Source organism: Rutidosis leptorrhynchoides, chromosome 5 (assembly GCF_046630445.1).
Source record: "Rutidosis leptorrhynchoides isolate AG116_Rl617_1_P2 chromosome 5, CSIRO_AGI_Rlap_v1, whole genome shotgun sequence".
Taxonomy (NCBI): domain Eukaryota; kingdom Viridiplantae; phylum Streptophyta; class Magnoliopsida; order Asterales; family Asteraceae; genus Rutidosis; species Rutidosis leptorrhynchoides.
The window spans coordinates 423,889,795-423,902,026 of NC_092337.1; positions in this window are offsets into that span (position 1 = coordinate 423,889,795).

Consider the following 12,232-nt stretch of genomic DNA (forward strand, 5'->3'; position numbering starts at 1 on the left):
TATCATGTCCGAAGGAGGATCCCGGAATGATGGGGATATTCTTATATGCATATTGTGAATGTCGATTACCAGGTGTTCAATCCATATGAACGATATTTTGTCTCTATAAATGGGACGTATATTTATGAGAACTGATTATGGAAATCTTGTGGTCTATTAAAATGATGTTAATGGTTATTTATGTTAAACTAATGAACTCACCAACCTTTTGTTTGACACTTGAAAGCATGTTTATTCTCAGGTATAATGATGATGCAGACTATGATATTAAGATGACAATTAAATTTGATATTGATGATGAGATTATTTACGTGATTTTGGACGTATCCAATTATTCAATTGAGTGCCTTTTCTTCTTGTCTATGGCCGACAACCCTAAAGTGGGTAGACCCTTTTGAATATTAAAAGAACGTAGAAATCGAATTAGGTTACAGAAGTTGTTTGTTGGTTGTATTTTAATAAGCACGTATGTAATTAAATCAGTAAACTAATCGGACTACTGGATCGTTACTAGTGGGTTGCTATGCTTCAAAAAAAAAATTAATTGGGCCGAGGTATTTCCAGTTGGGCTGTATTATCTGTTGGGCTGTAGATGGGAACCGAACAAAAATAAGGGTCAAGTATAAATGGGTCTGAGATTAGATTAGAAAAATAGAAATGGCTCAATGGTTTGTGTAGGTGTTTAGGTGGCGTGAGGTTGTGGGATCGAGCCTTGTCAGAGGCATTTATTTTTAGAAAAGCATTTAAGGTAGTAATATATCTATTATTACTATCAATATTATTATTATTATTATTATTATTATTATTATTATTATTATTATTATTATTATTATTATTATTATTATTATTGTTATTTTTATATTAACAATATTATTATAGCAAATAAATATTTTCTATATAAAAGTATATATATTGCAACTAATATTACATATAATTATATATATTAAGATTATTTATATAAATTTTTACATATAAACTTATTGATTTTAAATATAATATTAAACTATAAAAATATTAACTATTTTAAATATATACAAATTAAATATATAAGATATATAATTTAAGATATAATGTATGAATTTATTTGATTACAATTATATGTGTTAATATATACATAAATGATATAGGTTCGTGAATCCGAGGCCAACCCTATACTTGTTCAATGACGTCATATGTATTTTTACTACAAAATACAATAGGTGAGTTTCATTTGCTCCCCTTTTAAATGCTTTTGCAATATATATTTTTGGGACTGAGAATACATGCGCTGCTTTATAAATGTTTTACGAAATAGACACAATTAATCGAAACTACATTCTATGGTTGGATTATCGAATCGAATATGCCCCTTTTTAGCTTGATAGCCTAAGAATTAGGAAAATGGCCCCTAATTGACGCGAATCCTAAAGATATATCTATGGACCTTGACACGTCCCATTCGGGTTACGAATGCTTTAGTACTTCGATTATCATGTCCGATGAGAGTCCCGGAATGATGGGGATATTCTATATGCATTCTGTTAGTTCGGTTATCAAGCGTTCACCATAGGAATGATTTTTATCTCTATGCCGTGCGAAATGCCTGATATGAGATTATGTTTATGAGAACTGATTATGAAAATCTTGTGGTCTATTAAAATGATGTTAATGGTTATTTATGTTAAACTAATGAACTCACCAACCTTTTGGTTGACACTTGAAAGCATGTTTATTCTCAGGTATGAAAGAAGTCTTCTGCTGTGCAATTGCTCATTTTAAAGATATTACTTGGAGTCATTCATGACATATTTCAAAAGACGTTGCATTCGAGTCGTTGAGTTCATCGAGAGTATTATTAAGTCAATTATAGTTAGATATATTATAAAATGGTATGCATGCCGTCAACTTTAGATGTAATGAAAGATTGTCTTTTCAAAAACGAATGCAATGTTTGTAAAATGTATCATATAGAGGTCAAGTATCTCGCGATGTAATCAACTGATGTGAATCGTTTATAATCGATATGGACTTCGTCCGGATGGATTAGGACGGGTCTTCACAGTTGGTATCAGAGCGGTGGTCTTAGCGAACCAGGTCAACATTAGTGTGTCTAACTGATAAGTCGTTAGGATGCATTAGCGAGTCTGGACTCCGACCGTGTCTGCATGTCAAAAGTTTTGCTTATTATTTCGTGTCGAAAATTTCCTGCTTATCATTCTTAGGGAATCACTTGCTTATAATTATTAGTCTAGAAACGTTTTACTGCATTGACTGCATGAATAGTGTATAGACAAAATTCATATCTTAGCGTATCTGCTACTTTATATCTTAGCGTATCTGTTACTGTAACTTTGCCAGACAACTTCCGTAGATTCCTCCGTAACTTATGAAATTTTAGTATCATATATGCATATGTAAATTATGTATTGCAGGGTACTAATCTACCTCCTATAATCTATTTCTTATCAAAAATTCTCCATCTAATCGTACGAGATGAATCCTGCAACCAGTTCGAGTCCCTCAGATTCCGATAGTTATTCCGACAGCTATTCCGACATAGATGTTCACCTAAGCTCCGAAAACAGCGTCATCGACATGAATCAACCAATCAGCCATTATCAATTCATCTGATGGGTTCGTAGTCAACTTAATTAATGGAAACGCGCAGAAGGCAATCCCTTCCACCAACCGAATTCACCTCTTGACAATGAACCTGAAGCGTTTATCGGTGAACCTGTTCGAGACACCATTTTTAGTCTCATTTCCGGGGTAACTCGACAAGATTATATTCTATCCACAATTCTGAACCTTATTCATCCGCTCGTTCCGACCGACAATCATCCTGGAGTAATAAGTCAACGAACTTCGTGCTCGAATAATCAATTCGGAGAATATGGTGCAAAATATACCAGCTTTAGCAACATCACCGGCACCAACAGTACCAGCAATAACAGCACCAGTACCATCAACAATCCATGCTTCAATATCATCATCTGTACTTTGAGTATGATCTTCGTTCTACGTATCGTTCTACCCCATTTATCTTCATTCGACATGACGAATATGTAATCTCTAAAGTTTTAGAGATTATTTATTTAGTTCCAACCGAAAAGCAAATGAGTTTAATATCATATTAACTTATTAAATCCATGAATACATCCGAAGAAAATATATATGTATATATGTTTTCATAAAGATTGTAATTAAAAATTTCTTTTGTACAAAACTGTTAATGGTGAAAATATTTTAACAGGTAGGTAATACCCGAGGACTATTTAAATTTCACATTAATAAGTTACATTGTACGTTCTTCGAATCTGTTTCAACAAGTCATATACTATCCTACTTACATCCACCGATATACAAATCTGTACACCACAGAATAACCATATTCATCCAATTACCTATTTGGATTTTGATCTATCAAATCCATCAAGTGGCATAACGAAAAAATAATGGAGACAATAAAAATTGATTAGAAACAGATTAATTAACAATATGAAATTCTATTAAGAATCCACGCTAACAAAATCCTAGCTAACTGTTCCTAGCTAACTGTTAATTCCGTATTACCATTTAATTATCGCAATTTATTTATCGCAGTTTATTTATCGCAATTTATATTCTCGCAAGTTTGTTTATCGTCATTTAATTTCTGTTATTTACTTTACGTACTTTATTTATCGTCATTAAATTTCTGTTATTTATTTTACGCACTTTAAATATCGGGACACGTATACAAAGTTTTGACATATCATATCGACACATCTATATACATTATTTGGAATCACCATAGACACTCTATATGCAGTAATGATCGAGTTCTCTATACAGGGTTGAGGTTGATTCTCAAATAATATATATACTTTGAGTTGTGATCGAGTCTGAGACATGTACACGGGTCACGATACATATTAATTAATTCGAATATTATGTATTAAACTGTATATGAATTATTGGACTGTCAATGTGGACTATCGACTGTGAACTAATAATATTGGACAATTAAAAATGAATCAAAATATCGATTATAACATATGAAACTAAACATTTCTTCAAGTTTGCCGCTTGATTTCACCTTAAACTTCATTTGTATCTTGACGATTACAATCTGCGTTCAAACCTTCCATAATACTTGAAAACACCTCAATCGAGAGGATAAGCCAACCGCACTTCATCTACGGAAGAAAAGATTTATGCATATAGTTATGCACCTGAAGAACTCTCGGAAACTGAGTAAACGTTTAACACGTAGCTGTGCTAATTTCTTAGTGTTATTATTACCCAAAATAACTTGGTAATTCCTTTCAAAGTAGCAAATTTTGTCACAGTTCCAGCAAATCAACTTTGACTTTTCATTCGAAGTAGCCTTACTATAATCCTGATATATACGATTACCCTTTTGATACCGGAGAATTCTTTTATATTCCACCATATTACCAGCAGACATATCAGCATCCTCGTTACTTCTTGGCTTAAATCTCTCTGACAAATCATTATATTTATTCATTGAAACCCTATCATATACTCATCCACATCTTGTAACGAGAACTGCCATACCAATTACCGGGAATCAGCAATCAGTACTTTGAAAACTCACAGCATATCTACATCAACAGTTATATGTATGACATTTATCTCTTAGAATTATGATCTCTCCTTCTGGAATTCTGAAAAGCACTCAGTCACAAATCAATACTCTGAATGTTAAAAAAGCTGAATGAAGTAGCAGAAACCATAGACAACCGTAAATGACCATAATCATCGAAAGTTTGATAATAAAGAATAGTATGTTGGAAAAGCTCGGAAAAGTTGGAACTGGAAAACGGATTGAGCTAACCATAAAGGAAACCAAGGAGAAATACAAGTAACATACCCTAAATTCATAGAACCCAGATAAACCTATATCCATTGAAATCTTTAGAGAATATCTTGCTCCGAAGACATGTTAAAATCTTGCGAAAAATCTTTCTCCATCAACCATCGAAATTAGAAATTTCAAAATATCATCATCAATATCTTCGATATTTCTGAGGATATTTTCATAAATATTCTCGTCCGAAATTATATACCTCTTCGTGTTTCCTGTGTATCATTATATTGGAAACATTCAATAGAAAATTTAGTACCGAAAAGCAGATTATGCGAAACTATGAAGAAAGCCGTGGACAAATCACAAAGAATAAGTTTGACTTCAAAGAATCCAAATAATTCTATTTCTGATGAAGTCTTTAGCGAATACATTGCTTCTGAATCTAAACCCTTACGGATAAATCTTCTTCATCATCCATCGATATTAGAAATTTTAAGATATCATCGTATTTTTCATTATAAATATCCTCCATATTTCTGAAGATATATTCATAACTATTCTTATCTGAAATCATTAATCTCTTCCTGATATCAGTGTTGCATCATATAGAAACTGTTAGTTTCTATATTCTGTAAACTTTCGAGCTTAAAATATGAATGTTATTGAAGTAATGTTGGGAACTGATGCATGAATTAGTATAATATAATGACACTTGATCAACGTGATTATATTACAGTAAGTCATGCTGAGTTTCTAATGAAACGTGATGATGGTTCACAGTAGATCATACCGTCATCATGTGTCATGTTACATAACTCTTTCATTTTACTTAACTTCTGAACATATCAAGAAAATGTATTCTTGATGAATCTACCTTCCGTGATGTTGATAAATTTGAAAATCAAATCGTGCTATCACGTTCTTTCCTGTTTAGAACATTATAATCATTCGAGACTCTATATCTACAAATTTTGGACCATTAATCGCTTGACTTGAAGTCGGGAAGAGAAAAATAAAAGCATAGAGCTTTGAAATATAAGGGAGAATATAAAGCCCGATAACAACACATAAATTACAAACCGTGTATATCAATGTTTATCGCAATATAAAGACACGGGAGAATTATAAGTACTATAACCCCAAGGGCAAAGTAGAAGTAAGCAGATTCCTCTGGTGGAAGTTGGAAAAGAAGAATAATTGTTGCGATAGTAAGAATGAGGACAAGGATCAGAACCGGATTAAGCATTATTATAATTTTTTTTTTGGATATATGAACTGAGAAAGAAGGCATAGAAGTGGTGGAAACTAATGGAACGGAAAAGGGTAAATTTATAATGGAAATATCAGACAGAGCAATCGAGGCAGATCACCGTAATTCATTAAAGAGATCTTAATTTCCATAAATCCCGAAAAATCGGATCTTACAGATCTTCAAGATTTTCTTTAAATCTCTTGAATTCCGGAATTCAATCGCGAATACGTCAAAAGTTATGGAAAATCTTTATTTCTTTATCGCGATCTTTTGTGATAGCTTCATTCGTGCTCTTCGAATAATCGAATTATTTTATCCGTATTATTCAATAATGATAAAACTCTATTTATCAGCTTATGTTCGTCAGAAAAACATATTTATTGTTAGCTATGACGACCTCACTCAAATTTCGGGACGAAATTTCTTTAACGGGTAGGTACTGTGATGACTCGGGAATTTCCGATCAAATTTAAACTTAATCTTTATATGATTCAGACACGATAAGCAAAGTCTGTTAGACCGAGTCTCAAAATTTTTGAACTATTATATGGAATCATTTAACCCTTGACTATTTCCGACGATTCATGAACAATTATGTATAAATAAATATGTGATTATATATATGTACATATATAAATATAAGTGTACATATTAAATTGAATTAATAAAATACAAAATAATCATTTGGGATTAAAAAAAATGTAAAGTAGTATACTGAATAAATAAGTTATTAAATATATATATATATATATATATATATATATATATATATATATATATATATATATATATATATATATATATATGTATTATATAACTATTAAATAATACATGATTAATAAATTGTAACATTAATATTTAAGTACAAATTAAAATATAAATGTAACATTAATATTATTATATTTATCTTCATTATTAATAACTAGTATAATATTAATATTAACATTAGTAAAATGTTGATACATCTAATTCATTTCATTATATCATTATAATTTGTAGTAAAATTATAGATTTAAGTTAGTATGATTATTTATCAATCTCTTTATTAATATTATTAATATCATTAGAATTATTATACATATAATTATAAGAAAATAACATAATTTATTATTTATATCATTATTATCATTTTTATGAATTATAGTAACATTAATATTATTATTAATACAATTATTATTATTATTATTATTTCCATAAATATTATTAATAGTATTTTTATTGAATAATTACCTGTAATTAATTATTAACAAAATTATACGTATAAATCAGTAATAATCAAATGGAAACAAAAATTATTGGATCGTATGAAATCTGTTATTTTCCCATCGATTTTTATTTATTTTTTTTTGTTGTTGTTATTTCTGATCAAGAATCTTACAAAAAAAAATTGTTTTATGTATCTATCAACTGTGATAAATTTTGTTTGTTGTCTCTAAATTGTGATACCAGCCAAATTGAATTCACAAGATAAATAGAAATCAGTTGTACATCAAATCACTTTATATATAAATTTATTTATTTTTTCTTTCTTTTGTCTGTTAAGGGAAAAATAGGACGAACCCATTTAATTATATAAATCAATTGATCATTCATGTTTTGATAAGAAAACCCTTTCGATTACTCTACCTTCAAAATTTATTTACAACCCCCTGTGATTGATTTTATCTGTTAGAGTAAAATATTTTTTTTTTCTTTCACAGCTCGAACACCCCTGTTTTGACACCTTTAAATCAAAAGCTGGATTATAAATCAAATTTAAAAATGTAATAATGCTGTTTTGTTAAAAATCGTCTATTAGAACTAACTGTCAATTTTCAGAATCCAATTCATTGAATTGAATTCAAATTATCGAGTCAAAGTTTGATTTCTAAAAGTCAACGGTTGTTTTTCCATCAAATTCAAGTTATTGATTAAATTTAAAATTTAATTGGTGATTTAGAAAGTTTCTTTGAATGATTTAAAAGATATTTCATGTTGTAATTTTAAGCTAAAACGATCTCAAATTCAAATTCAATATTAGAGTTGTTCTTCGTGATTTTAGCTACTGCAATTCAAATTATTTAAATTTTCTGTTTTAATAAACTGAATCAACCAAAATGGATTGTTTTCTGTTTCATTAAATGGTTTAAAACAAATTAATAATAAGTGTTTTGATCGTATTAAACCTGGGTCGGCTGTTTTATTGAGGAAGAAAGGCAAGACAGAAAACACGGGCATATATATATATATATATATATATATATATATATATATATACATATATATATATATATATATATATATATATATATATATATATATATATATCTGTTATATATTAAAGTAGAAAAATAGAATTGGTTCGATGGTTAGGATTATTTGAGTGTGAGCGGGAGGTCTCGTGTTCGAGCCCCGGCAGTGGCGTATATTTTTAAGTGTGTCTTCAAAGGTAGTATTTATTTATTTATTATTATTATTATTATTATTATTATTATTATTATTATTATTATTATTATTATTATTATTATTATTATTGTTTTTGTTTTTGATATGATAAGTATTATTATATTATTATTAACATTATTATCATTATTATTGTTGTTATTATTTGAATTATTATTATTATTAGTATTATTAAGTATTATAGATAATATTGTTATTAAGATCATCCTTATTATAATTATCAATATTGTTATTAGTAGTAACATAATTATTATTAATATTACTATTAAAATTATTATTATTAGTATTAAAATGATCGATAAAAGTATTGTTATTATTATTACTGACATTAGTATTGGAATTAACATTATTATTTTCATTAATACTAGTATTAATATCATTGTTATAGATATTAAGATTATTATGATTATTATTAACCTAAGTATCATTATTAACAATATCACTATTATTATTAATATTATCATTATTAATAAAGTTATTATCACTAGTAAAACATTAATATAAAAACTGTCATTTTTTAACAAATAAATAATTTGTACATAAAAACACATTTATTATATATACTATAATTATATTGATATTCCATATAACTATATGAAAAACATATTAACATTATATATATAGTTACATATAACAAATTAGGTATTTTTACTATAATACCAAATATAGGTAGATACTAATATAACTATAATAATCATTTTTGATATATATACAAATAAACACACATAACACATAATTTAAGATATAATATAAATATATGATTTTAAATGAAATTTAATATAAATTTTATATAACTACAATTACATACATAACATATATTAATAAATGAAATTATGTGATTTCCATTATATGTTTTAATAGATATACAAATGATATAGGTTCATGAATCCGAGGCCAACTCTGCATTTGTTCAATATCGTCATATGTATTTTTACTACAAAATACATTACAGTGAGTTTCATTAATCCCTTTTTAAATGCTTTCGCAATATATATTTTTTGGATTGAGAATACATGCGCTGCTTTTATAACTGTTTTACGAAATAAACACAAGTAATCGAAACTACATTCTATGGTTGGATTATCTAATCGAATATGCCCTTTTTATTAAGTCTGGTAATCTACGAATTAGGAAACAGAAACTCTAATTGACGCGAACTCTAAAGATAGATCTATCGGGCCCAACAAGCCCCATCCAAAGTACCGGATGCTTTAGTACTTTGAAATTTATATCATGTTCGAAGGAGGATCCCGGAATGATGGGGATATTCTTATATGCATATTGTGAATGTCGATTACCAGGTGTTCAATCCATATGAATGATATTTTGTCTCTATGAATGGGACGTATATTTATGAGAACTGATTATGGAAATCTTGTGGTCTATTAAAATGATGTTAATGGTTATTTATGTTAAACTAATGAACTCACCAACCTTTTGTTTGACACTTGAAAGCATGTTTATTCTCAGGTATGAAAGAAGTCTTCTGCTGTGCAATTGCTCATTTTAAAGATATTACTTGGAGTCATTCATGACATATTTCAAAAGACGTTGCATTCGAGTCGTTGAGTTCATCGAGAGTATTATTAAGTCAATTATAGTTAGATATATTATAAAATGGTATGCATGCCGTCAACTTTAGATGTAATGAAAGATTGTCTTTTCAAAAACGAATGTAATGTTTGTAAAATGTATCATATAGAGGTCAAGTATCTCGCGATGTAATCAACTGATGTGAATCGTTTATAATCGACATGGACTTCGTGCGGATGGATTAGGACGGGTCTTCACATGACATACTTATTTACTCAAAGAATGATCAAGAGCACGAAGAACATTTGAGAAAAGTGCTAGAAGTATTGAGGAAAGAAAAACTGTACGCTAAGTTTTCAAAGTGTGCATTTTGGTTGGAAGAAGTTCAATTCCTCGGTCACATAGTGAATAAAGAAGGTATCCAGGTGGACCCGGCAAAGATCGAAACCGTTGAAAAGTGGGAAACCCCAAAAACTCCGAAGCATATACGTCAATTTTTAGGATTGGCTGGTTACTACAGAAGATTCATCCAAGATTTCTCCAAAATAGCAAAACCCTTGACTGCATTAACGCATAAAGGGAAGAAATTTGAATGGAAGGATGAACAAGAGGAGGCGTTTCAATTATTGAAGAAAAAGCTAACTACGGCACCTATATTGTCATTGCCTGAAGGGAATGATGATTTTGTGATTTATTGTGACGCATCAAAGCAAGGTCTTGGTTGTGTATTAATGCAACGAATGAAGGTGATTGCTTATGCGTCTAGACAATTGAAGATTCACGAGCAAAATTATATGACGCATGATTTGGAATTAGGCGCGGTTGCTTTTGCATTAAAGACTTGGAGGCACTGCTTATATGGGGTCAAAAGTATTATATATACGGACCACAAAAGTCTTCAACACATATTTAATCAGAAACAACTGAATATGAGGCAGCGTAGGTGGATTGAATTGTTGAATGTTTACAACTTTGAGATTCGTTACCACCCGGGGAAGGCAAATGTGGTAGCTGACGCCTTGAGCAGAAAGGACAGAGAACCCATTCGAGTAAAATCTATGAATATAATGATTCACACTAACCTTACTACTCAAATAAAGGAGGCGCAACAAGGAGTTTTAAAAGAGGGAAATTTAAAGGATGAAATACCCAAAGGATCGGAGAAGCATCTTAATATTCGGGAAGACGGAACCCGGTATAGGGCTGAAAGAATTTGGGTACCAAAATTTGGAGATATGAGAGAAATGGTACTTAGAGAAGCTCATAAAACTAGATACTCAATACATCCTGGAACGGGGAAGATGTACAAGGATCTTAAGAAACATTTTTGGTGGCCAGGTATGAAAGCCGATATTGCTAAATATGTAGGAGAATGTTTGACGTGTTCTAAGGTCAAAGCTGAACATCAGAAACCATCAGGTCTACTACAACAACCTGAAATCCCGAAATGGAAATGGGAAAACATTACCATGGATTTCATTACTAAATTGCCAAGGACTGCAAGTGGTTATGATACTATTTGGGTAATAGTTGATCGTCTCACCAAGTCAGCACACTTCCTGCCAATAAGAGAAGATGACAAGATGTAGAAGTTAGCACGACTGTATTTGAAGGAAGTCGTCTCCAGACATGGAATACCAATCTCTATTATCTCTGATAGGGATGGCAGATTTATTTCAAGATTCTGGCAGACATTACAGCAAGCATTGGGAACTCGTCTAGACATGAGTACCGCCTATCATCCACAAACTGATGGGCAGAGCGAAAGGACGATACAAACGCTTGAAGACATACTACGAGCTTGTGTTATTGATTTCGGAAATAGTTGGGATCGACATCTACCGTTAGCAGAATTTTCCTACAACAACAGCTACCATTCAAGCATTGAGATGGCGCCGTTTGAAGCACTTTATGGTAGAAAGTGCAGGTCTCCGATTTGTTGGAGTGAAGTGGGGGATAGACAGATTACGGGTCCGGAGATAATACAAGAAACTACCGAGAAAATCATCCAAATTCAACAAAGATTGAAAACCGCCCAGAGTCGACAAAAGAGCTACGCGGACAGTAAAAGAAAAGATATAGAGTTTGAAATTGGAGAAATGGTCATGCTTAAGGTTTCACCTTGGAAAGGCGTTGTTCGATTTGGTAAACGGGGGAAACTAAATCCAAGGTACATTGGACCATTCAAGATTATAGATCGTGTAGGACCAGTA